The following is an 11,344-nucleotide window of genomic DNA, read 5'->3' as shown; positions in this document are numbered from 1 at the left end:
TCAGACTCAGGCAGTCGACTGGGTGCCAGTACCAGATGGTTTAAGGGCTGGGAATGTTGCCAAGAAGGACTGCCGATTTGAACTAATAACGCAATTGGGAACTCCGGGGTCTGATCAACTCAACAGCCTAGCTTAGTCTGTATGTTATGAACAGGTTGGCAGATGTCCCCCAGATGAGCTAATCCATTCATTGTCACAGCATCCAACTCTCTGCCTCTGGTCTGCAGAAATGCCTTCTCCTCCACCTGGCTAACCCTGTCCAGCCCGCCAGACAGTGTGCCTCCTCTGGGAAACCTTCCTGGATTCCTCATGTTGGTAGACCTGGTCATTCCTCAGCGCATTGTCACACGTTATCAGCCTTATTCTTTACATCCCTGGTGCCCCATGCTAAGCCGCTCGGGGGCAGATTCTGCATCTCTGGGTTCTCTATTGCCCAATGCGACCACAGTCAGCTTTGGAGTGAGTGAGAAAGCAAAATGGAGGTGCTTGTTCCAGAGAACGCTTCTGCATCCCCAGTTTTGGGAATCTAGGTTGCTTTGATTTGTTTTTTAATTACAACTTGGCATTGTATACAGAATATATACAACTCAGAATATATACGACTATTATATGTGAGTAAAAATTTAAAAGTTGGAACAGTGTCATGACTGTCTGGATGTTATGGAAGGTGCCCTGCACACAGAGTCATTGACTCTGGGGGGTCTTCAGTGCCCTGGGCCCTGAGTGGGGGTTGGTGGCTCCTGCCACAGAGGGTACCCAATTCAGCTGAGGATGTGATGTGCCCAGACACACAGAGAGTGACGCAATGGGAGAAACCACAGCCAGGCTGGAGGGAAGGGCTTTCCCAAGGGTTTGATCGAAGCAAAAGAGATGGGCTAACGTCAGAGAAGCCAGGGAAGCTCCCTGCGTCTGAAGCGAATGGCTGGGGATGGGAGAGTGGGTTGGATGGAGAGGGGGCTCCTGGGTCACTTCTGAGAGGAAGGAAAAGGCGAGGACTCTCTGTCCCTCATGGGACTGGGACAATCTGAACTCCTGCTATGCAAGGATCATTCTCAAGGCATCTCCATCTCCCTCTGTATCTAGTCCAGAGCCTGAAACAGGAAATGTTCCACAGGTGATTTATGGAATGAATAAATGAATGAGCGTGGAACGTGTTGTGTGGATTCTGAAGCCACATCTCCAGCCTGGCCTTTAAGCCTGGTCTTCCCAAGGCCTATCCAGCTCTTACCTGAGCCCAGAGCCTGCAAGGGGCTCCCATTGTTTCTGCCACTTTTCCTGCTTGGCTGGAGGTCCTGCTTTTCTCCATCTCTGGAACCTGAAGCCATCTTCCCCTCCTCTCTTAGTCATGACTCTCACCATGTCCCTCACCACCACGGCCCAGGTTCTGCCCCGCCTCTGACAATGTGGACCCCTGTCACAGCTCCCCCTCACCGCCACAGCCCGGGTTCTGCCCTGCCTCTGACGATGTGGACCCGTCACAGCCCCCCAGAGGTCACCCCGTCCTCAGCTCTCCTTTCCTCCCAACCCTGTCCCATGCAGCTGCCAGAATTTTTGCAAAAAAACATGGCTCAGATCATGCCAAGTCCCCCATCATTTGATGACAGCTCCACCCCTTCCTCCATGTCCTGTATCCCTCTGACAGCCTGTTTTCTCAGCTCTTTAGCTAGTCCACACAGCTGTGACCCTGCTCCATCCTTCTGCCTTCAACCGTCTCTTCCCCGGGCCCCACTCACACTCCACGTGGGCCGCACAGCACTGGGCACCTCCATTTGCTGTAGAACGTGGGCAAGCCACTTACCCAGGGACTCTTAGTTCTTGTGTTGCTATGATATGAGTGTGCTGGTTGGAGTGAGTGGTCTGAGCTCTGTGTAATGGAACACTGCAGTCAGGCGTGGCTGGCTGGAGTCCCCACAGTGCCACTGAGCCCCTGCATGACCTTGGGAACCACATGTCCAGGCCTCAGTGTCCTTCTCACCTGTAAGGTTGCCACAGCCACAGCAGCACTGGTCTGAGCTCTCAGCAGTGAGCCTGGCACGCAGGGCAGGTGAAACAGTGTATCTGTCATTCTCTCACATTCTGGGTCTTACGGGTGACTATTCACTTGCCAGCTCTCCCCAACCCCTAAGTGAGGGGAAGGGGTGCTGCTCTTGGCTGTGCCCTCATTTATTTTAGGGCTTCCCTGGATTCATTTTCCCCAAATGTCTTAGCCTTTGGGAGCCATGAACACCAACCGGAGCTGCCCAGAACCGCCAGGCTGGACTGGGAGATTATTTCTTGGCCAAGGCATGGCCAGGTCAGTTATTCCATGACTGAGCAGGTCTCTGGATGTTATCCTGGCTCTGGTCTGTTCTCAGAAAGGGCTTCATTAAGGGAAGCCAGTCTGTCCAGGTTGTCAGATTCGCTCTGCCAGGCATAACCCAGGCCTGGGCTGAGTCACCGCCCTAGACTCACAGGGGCCATTGGGTGTCTTGAAGTCATCTGTGTCCCTTTGCTCATCACCCTGGGGAGGGAATGGGAGAGAAGGGGAGGAGAGGGAAGCCAGCCTTCTTTCCTGCTGGGAAGCTCGTGGAGGAGGGATTCTGAACTTCAAGCTCCTTTCAAAGACACAGCTGTGATGGATGGACATTTTCTGGCCAAACCCAGCAGAAGTTGATCCTGAGTTTCCAAGTGTCAGGTTGCAAAGAGTCAGGCTGGCAGGATGGAGAGTGGGGAAGAGGATGTGGTGGGGAAACTGGGCACAGGGAGGAGAGGCTGGGGACTTAGTGGGGCAGAAGCTCACCCAGGAGGATATGTGCCTGGAGGGCGTCACTGTCAGTGTGTCTGTTCCTACTGATGTCGGGCACAGGTGCCTCCCATGTGTGAGCCGGGCCGGCCACACCCAATAAAGCTCCAGTGAGAGGCGCCCAAGGAAAGAAATGGCCTGGCAGGAGAGCTGGCAGCTAAAGCCCCAGTCTCTCAGAGGAGTGTGGAGATGCAGCCCACCCCCGGGGTGAGCATGTTTTGGGGGCTGGGAACTGTGATGAGTGTTTCCTCTGCTCTCCTCAGGGGATGCCTGACTTGGGGCCTCCTCCCTCCTCCTCATGCTGCTGGAATTGAGGAATATCAGAGCTGTACAAGGCTTTCAGATGCTCCAGATCAACCTTCCACCTTCCTCCAGACCATTCTCTAAATGAGAGAGCAAGGGAAGTGAGCAGAGAGAGCAGCTCAGCTCATGTGCCCCACTGCGTATGGTGGAGACGGGGTTTGATACTTCATTTCAAACGCCACTCTCTTCCTGTCTGCTGTTTTCCCCTCCTCTTCTCTGCTTTACTTTCTTCTCCTCTGGGATCCTTCTGTGTCAGCCATCCCCTAAGCAAAAGGAAGAAGTGAGGACAGAGGGATTTTCAAAAGCAGGGTGTATGCAGGAGCACTAAATGGGAAGTGGGTGGGGAAGTGCAGGGAAGGCCTTGGTGGTAGAGCCGCCTCCTGTGTGCAGAGGGGAGAAGGAAGCAGAGGTGGTATGAGAGTGGGGAGCTGCAGTGGGTGCGGGAGCTGAGACAGGGAGGACCCTAAGGAAGGAGTCTGGAGACCCGAGATCTTGTGGTGCTGTGACACTCTAAATTTGGGGGGGAATAATGCTGGATATAAACAAACAAATAATGATAGTAATAAGGTAATAATGATGATGGGGTGATGACGATGGTGGTGATGATGATAGTGATGGTGATCATAATGGTGGTTGGTTGTCATGATGGTGATTGTGATGATGATGATGGTAATTGTGATGGTGATGGTGGTGATGGGTGATGATAGGGTGGTGGTGATGATGTTAGTGATAGTGATAATGGTGATTGTGAAGGTGATGGTGGTGGTGGTGGTGATGGTGATGATGATGGTGGTGGTAATGGTGATTGTGATGGTGATGGTGGTGATGGTGGTGGTAATGGTGATGGTGATAATGGGGATGATGATGGTGATGGTGGTGATGATGGTGGTGGTGGTGGTAATGGTGATGGTGATGGTGATGATGGGGTGATGATGGTGATGGTGGTGATGGTGGTGGTGGTGATGATGGTGGTGGTGGTAATGGTGATGGTGATGGTGATGATGGGGTGATGATGGTGATGGTGGTGGTGGTGGTGGTGATGATGGTGGTGGTGGTAATGGTGATTGTGATGGTGGTGATGATGGTGGTGGTGGTGATGATGGTGGTGGTGGTAATGGTGATTGTGGTGGTGGTAATGGTGATTGTGGTGATGGTGATGATAGGGGGGTGGTGGTGGTGGTAAAATGATGAGTATGATGGTGGTGATGGTGATGATATGATGATGATGGTGATGACAATGGTGCTGATAATGATGGTGGTGATAATGAGAATGGTGGTGATGATAATGATCAGATTAACTAATGTCGGATAAGTTCTTTATCTTCACGGACCTTAGTTTCTGCATTTATAAGATGAAGGGGTGAAACTTTACCCTCTTTCTCCTGTGATTCTAAGAAAGGATCAAAAGGATATAGAAAAAAATCTTTTAGAAAACAAAGAAAAAGGGTTGAAGGAAAACAGGCAAGTTGGGACCAAACAGGAGCAGCAGGGAAAAGTTTGTCCAGTCCCAAGACAAAACAGCCCTCTCCTAAAGTGTCCCTCTTATCCCTGGGCTGGGAGGCCTACCCCTCCATTGCTGGGAAATGAGAGGAAGAAGTATTTGAAATGGGTTAACAGCAAGGGCCATGTCTGTGCTGACAGCACCTGATTTCCCAGCCCATTGAATCCTCACCTGCTAATTACATCTACCAGACCTACCTCCATGGGGAATTCAGCTCCACAAAATCACCTCCCCTCCTCCTAAAGGGTCTGGAGCAAATCATTAAAATATCAGGTTTCCAGCCCCTGGGGGATGAGTAGGTGCTAAAAAGAGGCCAAGCTGGATTTGTCAAAAACCAATCAGTTCTCACACGCAAATATCCCACTTGGTCCAAGCAACTAACCTGGTGTTTAGGAGTGTGAGAGGTGGTGGGAGGGGGTGCAGAGCTGGGCTCTGGGAAAGCGCTTAACCCCAGAGCACCAATTAGTTGCCCTATTTGGCCCCCAGGGCCAGACAGAGCCACAGGGAGCCCAGGAAGGGCCCAACTGTTATGCAGGATTAAGACCAGAGAAATTACTCTGCGAAGCACCTACAAGCTCAGCTCTCCGCCCAGCCCCGCAGTTGCTGCTGACTCAGTTTTCAGTTTGTTGTGTGGAATCAGTGTTGCTTGCCTCTTATAATGCTCAAAAGGGCCTGTGGTTATAGGAGAACTTGGAAGCTGCAAAGCACTAAGAAAATGCAATTCATACATGTATTCCTTCAACCAAGAAAGTTTTTTAAAAATTATTTTTATTTTTTTTATTTGTTTTTGAGACAGGGTCTGGCTCTGTCACCCAAGCTGAAGTGCAGTGTTGTGATCACAGCTTACTGCAACCTTTTCCTCCTGAGATCTAGTGATTCTCCTGCCTCAGCCTGCTGAGTAGCTGGGGCCATAGACACACACGCACCAACACGACTGGCTGTTTTGTTTTTTTTTCTGTGTGTGTGTGTGTGTGTGCGCGCGTGTGTGTATGTATTTTTGGTAGAGATAGGGTTTCGCCTTGTTGCCCAGGATGGTCTTGAACTTCTAGAGCTCAAGCAATTCACTTGCCTCAGCCTCCCAGAGTGGTGGGATTATAGGCATGAGCCACCACACCTGGCCAAGTAAGTCTTTTTAGAGCAACGGCTGTGTGCTGCCCCAGGGAGCTCCAGGAACCTACCGCTCTGCTCCTGGTGGCCACCTCCTCCTTCATTTGGGTTCTCCCTGGGCCTGTGGACCCCAGCATAGTCTCCAAGATGGAGACATTATCAGCCTGGCCCTGGATGAGGAGGTTCCCTAGCGTCTGTCCTAGGTTTCCTCTCCTCCTGTCCCCTCCCTTCTCTCTGGGTGACATCTTCTGCTCCTATGGCCTTAATTACTCCAGTGGATCCTCAGATCCAAGTTTCTAGGACAGAGAAAGTTTTCTTGTTTCCAGACCCCTATCTGTCCTGGACCTCTCCCTGTGGAGTCCTCCAACATCAGTTCAATGAGAACTGACCGCCTTGCAGCCCCTCCAGAGCCATGCATCCTCCTCCTCCTGCTTCCTGGAGTAAAGGGCCCCACCATCTTCCCTGCTGCCCAAACTGGAAACTGGGAGTCATGCCTGTCACCTTCCTCATCATTTCCTTACGGACTGCCCAAGGATCCCCAGGCCTGGCTAATTCCTCCTCTATCACAGGCCTTGGTCTGGCCCTCCTCCCCTCAGCCCAGGACAGCTGCCTCTCTTCCTGGATTGTGAAGCTGCGTCCTGCTGCTCTCCTGCCCCTGCTCAATTTGTTTGGATCTCTTCCCTGTGCAGGGAGGACCCCATAGGGGTCTTTCTAAGACGTAAGTCAGCTCTCACCACTCCTCCCTCCCAGGAGACCTCTGATTTCACTGGGCTATTTCCCTGAACAGGATTCTAGGAGAGCCATTCAGCACCCTGGATTCCACGGGGTCTTTGCTGTTGAAGGGCCATTGTCTGGTGGTTTTCACATCCTCAACAGTGTGAGCAAGTTACGGAACATCCTAGGCCTCAGTTTCCTCACCTGTGAAACGGGGATAAAGCATGCCTACTGCACAAGATGAACAGCGGGTTCAAATGAGATAAGGTACATCCAGTTTTTGTGCACTGGGTCATGGCTCTCTCAGGTGTGTTTGTGTCCAGCAAGTATGCCAGGGAGCATAGTCAATGCAGGGTAAGCATAGACATTTTCTATATCAGCTTTTTTCCATCTGTGGTGGGGAGGGGAGACCGATATAATTCTTACATTACACCGAGCATGGGCATATGATGGAAGTGAAAGCAAATTTTGCGTCCACGTAAATGACAAACGTGAATCTAGCAGGTGTTCTCGGTGCCCTGTCCAGATCTCCTCACCCTGAGCACTCCGGGGCTCACCACCCAGCCTCCAAACTCGGCAGTATCCTTTCTGTGTTTGAGGGCTTTCTCTGGCTGCAGAAGCTCACTCTGCTCACCTCCATGCTGGCCAGTAAGGCCAGGAGATGAGCAACCTCTGGCAGCAGCCTTCAGCCACTGAGCGTCAAGAGTGGGTGTATCAATACCGCAGCTCCCTTGCTCATAGGCTGGGGTGCATGGAGTGCTGTGACTTGTGACTGCTTCATAGGCTGGAGCTCCCCAGCACTGTTGGATGTCAGTTGTCCACAGAGGTAATGACAACACAGTGGCCGTGACTTTCCTGGCTGCTTTGCCTACTTTGTCTTATTTTCCCATTCCTCTACTGGTATTTCCTGGAATCCTGCCTCCCCTACACATAAACTATCTGCACTGAATCCTGGTCTTAGCATCTGCATTTGGGCAGAGACCACTGAGACATAAGCCATCTACCAATAGCAGCAATAGAAAAACAACTGTAGCAACAACTCATAGCTGTCAATCAGCACGGGAATCATTTTTCATGAGTTGTCTTTACCCTCTCATTCCCTTGTACATACAGGGGAATGTTTATAGATGAGGAAGCTGAGGCTTAGCGAGGTTAAGCAACTTGCCTGAGGCATTGCAGTGAGAGAGTGCAGGTTGGAGTTCCCAATCCTAGAGAAGCCTGGAGCTGTGCTTGAACCTCTAGCAAATGGCCACTTTGATTGGTGCACTTTGGTGGAACCTTCCAGAAGCATGATGCTGGGGAAGGCAGTGGGTGGCTTGTAACCTAGGAGGTCTCCATGACATTTCTGGGCTGGCCAGGTGGCTGACAAGAAGTCTTATTTGTTCAGAAAATATCTAAGCCATTCCTCCCATCTCACCACTCTTTTAGAAACTCTGCTTTTAGGCCTGGCGTGGTGGCTCGCACTGGTAATCCCAGCACTTTGGGAGGCCAGGGCAGGTGGATCATCTGAGGTCAGGAGTTCCAGACCAGCCTAGCCAACATGGTGAAACCCTGTCTTTACTAAAAATACAAAAAATTAGCTGGGCGTGGTGGCGGGTGTCTGTAATCCCAGCTACTTGGGAAGGTGAAGCAGAAGAATTGCTTTAACCCTGGAGGCAGAGGTTGCAGTGAGCCGAGATTGCACCACTGCACTTCAGCCTGGGCAACTGGAGTGAAACTCTGTCTCAAAAAAAAAAAAAAAAAAAAAGAAAAAGAAAAAGTAAAAGGAAACTCCCTGCTTCTTTAAACCGAGCTCTCACTTTCCCACTTGGTAAAAATTCACATTAGTGCCTGGTGATGAGGAAACAGCAGCAGAAGGGCAAAGTTGAGCAGAGCTGGTTTTCAGGCCCGAGGAACCTGGGGAAGGGGGCCTGGCATGTGCCCACCAAGAAGCAGGTGCTGAACCCAGCCCGGAAGGCTATGCTGGCCCCCTGCTGCCAGATGCGGTTTTTCCTGGAAAGCTTGAAATCCAGATTTCCATATGCAATTCCACCATTTAAAAATACTGGCTACCATATTTAAAGCATTTAAAACCCACCCTTTAGCAGCCAAACTAACCCCATCTGGGGTCTAAATTTTTACACAGGTGGCCACCTTATGACCAGGGCTATAAAGGGATATTGGCCAGGCACGACACGGGGTAAATTAGTCATCCACTTTTTGATGGGGAAACTGAGGTCCGATGACCTACATTATGGAAGGGCTTGTTTCCAGGCCCAGCCCACCTGAGGGGATGCAGATCTTTTCACTGAACCATCCCATTACAGGCCTGAACTGGACCTCCCTGTACAACATGGGAAACTGAGGCTGGCAAGGGAAGGATGCTGAGTTCCCACCCTCCAGGCGGCATCTCAGCCAGAAGAGGAACGTGTCCCCTCCCTGCCTTCCTCAGTTGCATCCCCAAGTCCCTGCAGTGGGTTTGGCCCTGGCAGGGTTCTGGGAGGGACACTCGTTTGGGCTGTCACCATGGGAACCCTCCTCCTGGGCCTCTGTGGGTGGCTCTGCCCTTTCGTTTGTTTTCAGGGTCTGGGGGCTATGGAGTTTGCTGACAATTGCCAAAGCCCTGAGTGAGTGGTGAGTCACTAGACTGCAGAAGGGCTGTGAGTGTTTATTTAAAACCTTACAAACAGTTTAGAGCCAATGGGCCAGAGTTTACAGGCAAGGGGTTCACTACCGGACGGCCCTGAGAGGTGGCGCAGAGGGCGGTCCTCTAGCTGGTCAGCAGATGCCGAGGGTGGGCAGGCGACGTGCTTGTGAGTGGGCTGCCTGGCTGAGCAGTGTGGGAGGCTTCTGGCCCCTTCTTGCTTTGGGCTCCTCCATTGTTGTGGGTTGATGGTGTCCCCTGAAAAATATGCTGAAGTCCTGGCCCCAGATACATGTGAGTGTGGCCACATTTGGAAATCGGGTGATTGCAGATGTAGTCACGCTAAGGTGAGGTCATAGTGGGTTAAGATGGGAACTAAACCCAGAGTCTGTTGATAAGAGGCCATGGGGAGACACAGAGGCACACAGAGAGGAGAGGCCATGGGGAGACGGAGACAGAGATTGGCTCGAGGCTGCCATTGGCCAATAATTGCCATGGATTCCCAGGACCTGGAAGAAGGAGGGAAGGGTTCTTTCCAGCCTCCAGAGACAGCATACCTTGCTGACGCCTTGATTCTGAACTTCTAGCCTCTGGAATTGTGAGAGAGTAGATTTCGATGGTTTTAAGCTGCTCATTTTGAGGTTTTTTTTTTTTTTTCCATAGCAGTTCTAGGAAATAAATATCTACCTCCACCTCCAGGATCTCTGTTAGAGTCCATTCATGGAGTGCCTCCCACCCACCCAGGGCCCCAGGGCTCTCCTGGTCCAGACCCTCACATGCCTCATGCCACTTGGGTCTGTCTACCTGGATGCCCCACAGAGCCCTCCAGCTGAGCTTCGCTGTAGCAGGGCCCAGGAACTCCTTTAGGGTGGCCTTGAAGGCATCAGGGGTCTCAGTGTCTCCAAACCCTGGGGCTCTGGAGCAGGTGGGCAGGAGACGTAGTCACAAGCATGCCAATGACAGCCTCACAGGACTCAGCAGGACTCTGGAGGTGGATGATCTAATTGGAGAGACTTGCCAGGAACCAGCTGAAGACCCAAGACTTTGCCTTCTAATCTCTTCCCAGCTGGACTGGCCTCTCAGGTCCCCTCCGCCCTGCTCACGATCCCCAGTGGGGCCAGGAAGGTTTTGCTGCAATGCCCACAGATTGTCCATGCCTGCTCTGAGTTCCCTCTGTGGAGACCCACGGGTATGCTGAGTGAATAAATGGCTGAGTTGCCAATGAATCTACCTAGTCATTCAGTCAGTCAGGAAGTAAAGGGACAAAATGTGTGACTTCAAACTGTTGATCAAGACAACAGAAGTGTTGCGTTGCCTCTTACCGCAGCGTAACTCACTGCTGGGAAGCGGGTGCTTTTGTCATCATTGTTTTATTTTGTTGTGATTATTTGTATGGAGGCCTGGTTTGTACATATTAAAGAGCGTGGATCCCTGGGGGTACAGCTGGGTGAATTTTTGCCTATGTAGACCCCAGATTACTACCCCCACACCACGATGTGAGCCATTTCCAGCCCCTGTGGGGTCCCTTGTGCATCCCACCCCAGAGGCAACCCCTGATCTGGCCTCTGTCATCCCCAGAGTTTTGTCTGCTCTTGAATGGACTTGCCCAGAGAGTGCTTGTCTACCTGGCATCTTTCCCTCCATGTGCTATCTGTGAGAGTCAGCCAGGCTGACGTGTGTACTCATAGCTGGATCCCGTTCCTCGCTGTGTAGTATTCCACTGCATGGACCTGTCACCTTAGAGAGGATGCCTGTCGAATGCAGAGGCCTTCATGGCTTGTCCCTGGCTGCACATTTACTAAATGACAACGCTGGGAACCCTGTTTTATGTCAAGGCTTCTGCTTGTTCTTTAATTTCCTGCCATCTTTCTGGACAAAGTCAGCTGATTGGAAAACAGGGCACAGGGTTCACAGCCGCAGAGGGAAGGAAGGGAGCAGAGGCTCCAGGCCGCGTGCACCATGACCTAGGGTGTGTTGGGTAACCTCCCCAAAGAACATTCTACTCTTGTAAAAAGGGACGGCACTGGCTTCCTTAGATTAAGCACATTTTCAGTGAATTATATCAGACATCTAAACAAACTAACAAATGAGCCAACAAAGTCTTGCTGTGTGATTTGGGCAGGTTGCCTTTCCACCCTGGGCTTTGTGACCTGCTCTGAGTAATGAAAGGTGGATGCGTGCCCCGGGGCGCTGGCAGCTCTCCAGGCTGCGGGGCTCTGTGCTCAGTGGCCTCCCAGGCGATGTTGGGCGGGGGGGGGGGGGGGGCAGGGGGAGGGGGGAAGAGGTTATTTAGTCTGCGGGTCAGGTGACCTGG

Source organism: Callithrix jacchus, chromosome 8 (genome assembly GCF_049354715.1).
Source record: "Callithrix jacchus isolate 240 chromosome 8, calJac240_pri, whole genome shotgun sequence".
Lineage (NCBI taxonomy): Eukaryota > Metazoa > Chordata > Mammalia > Primates > Cebidae > Callithrix > Callithrix jacchus.
The sequence above is the reverse complement of the archived record's forward strand: the minus strand, read 5'-3'. Positions refer to the sequence as shown.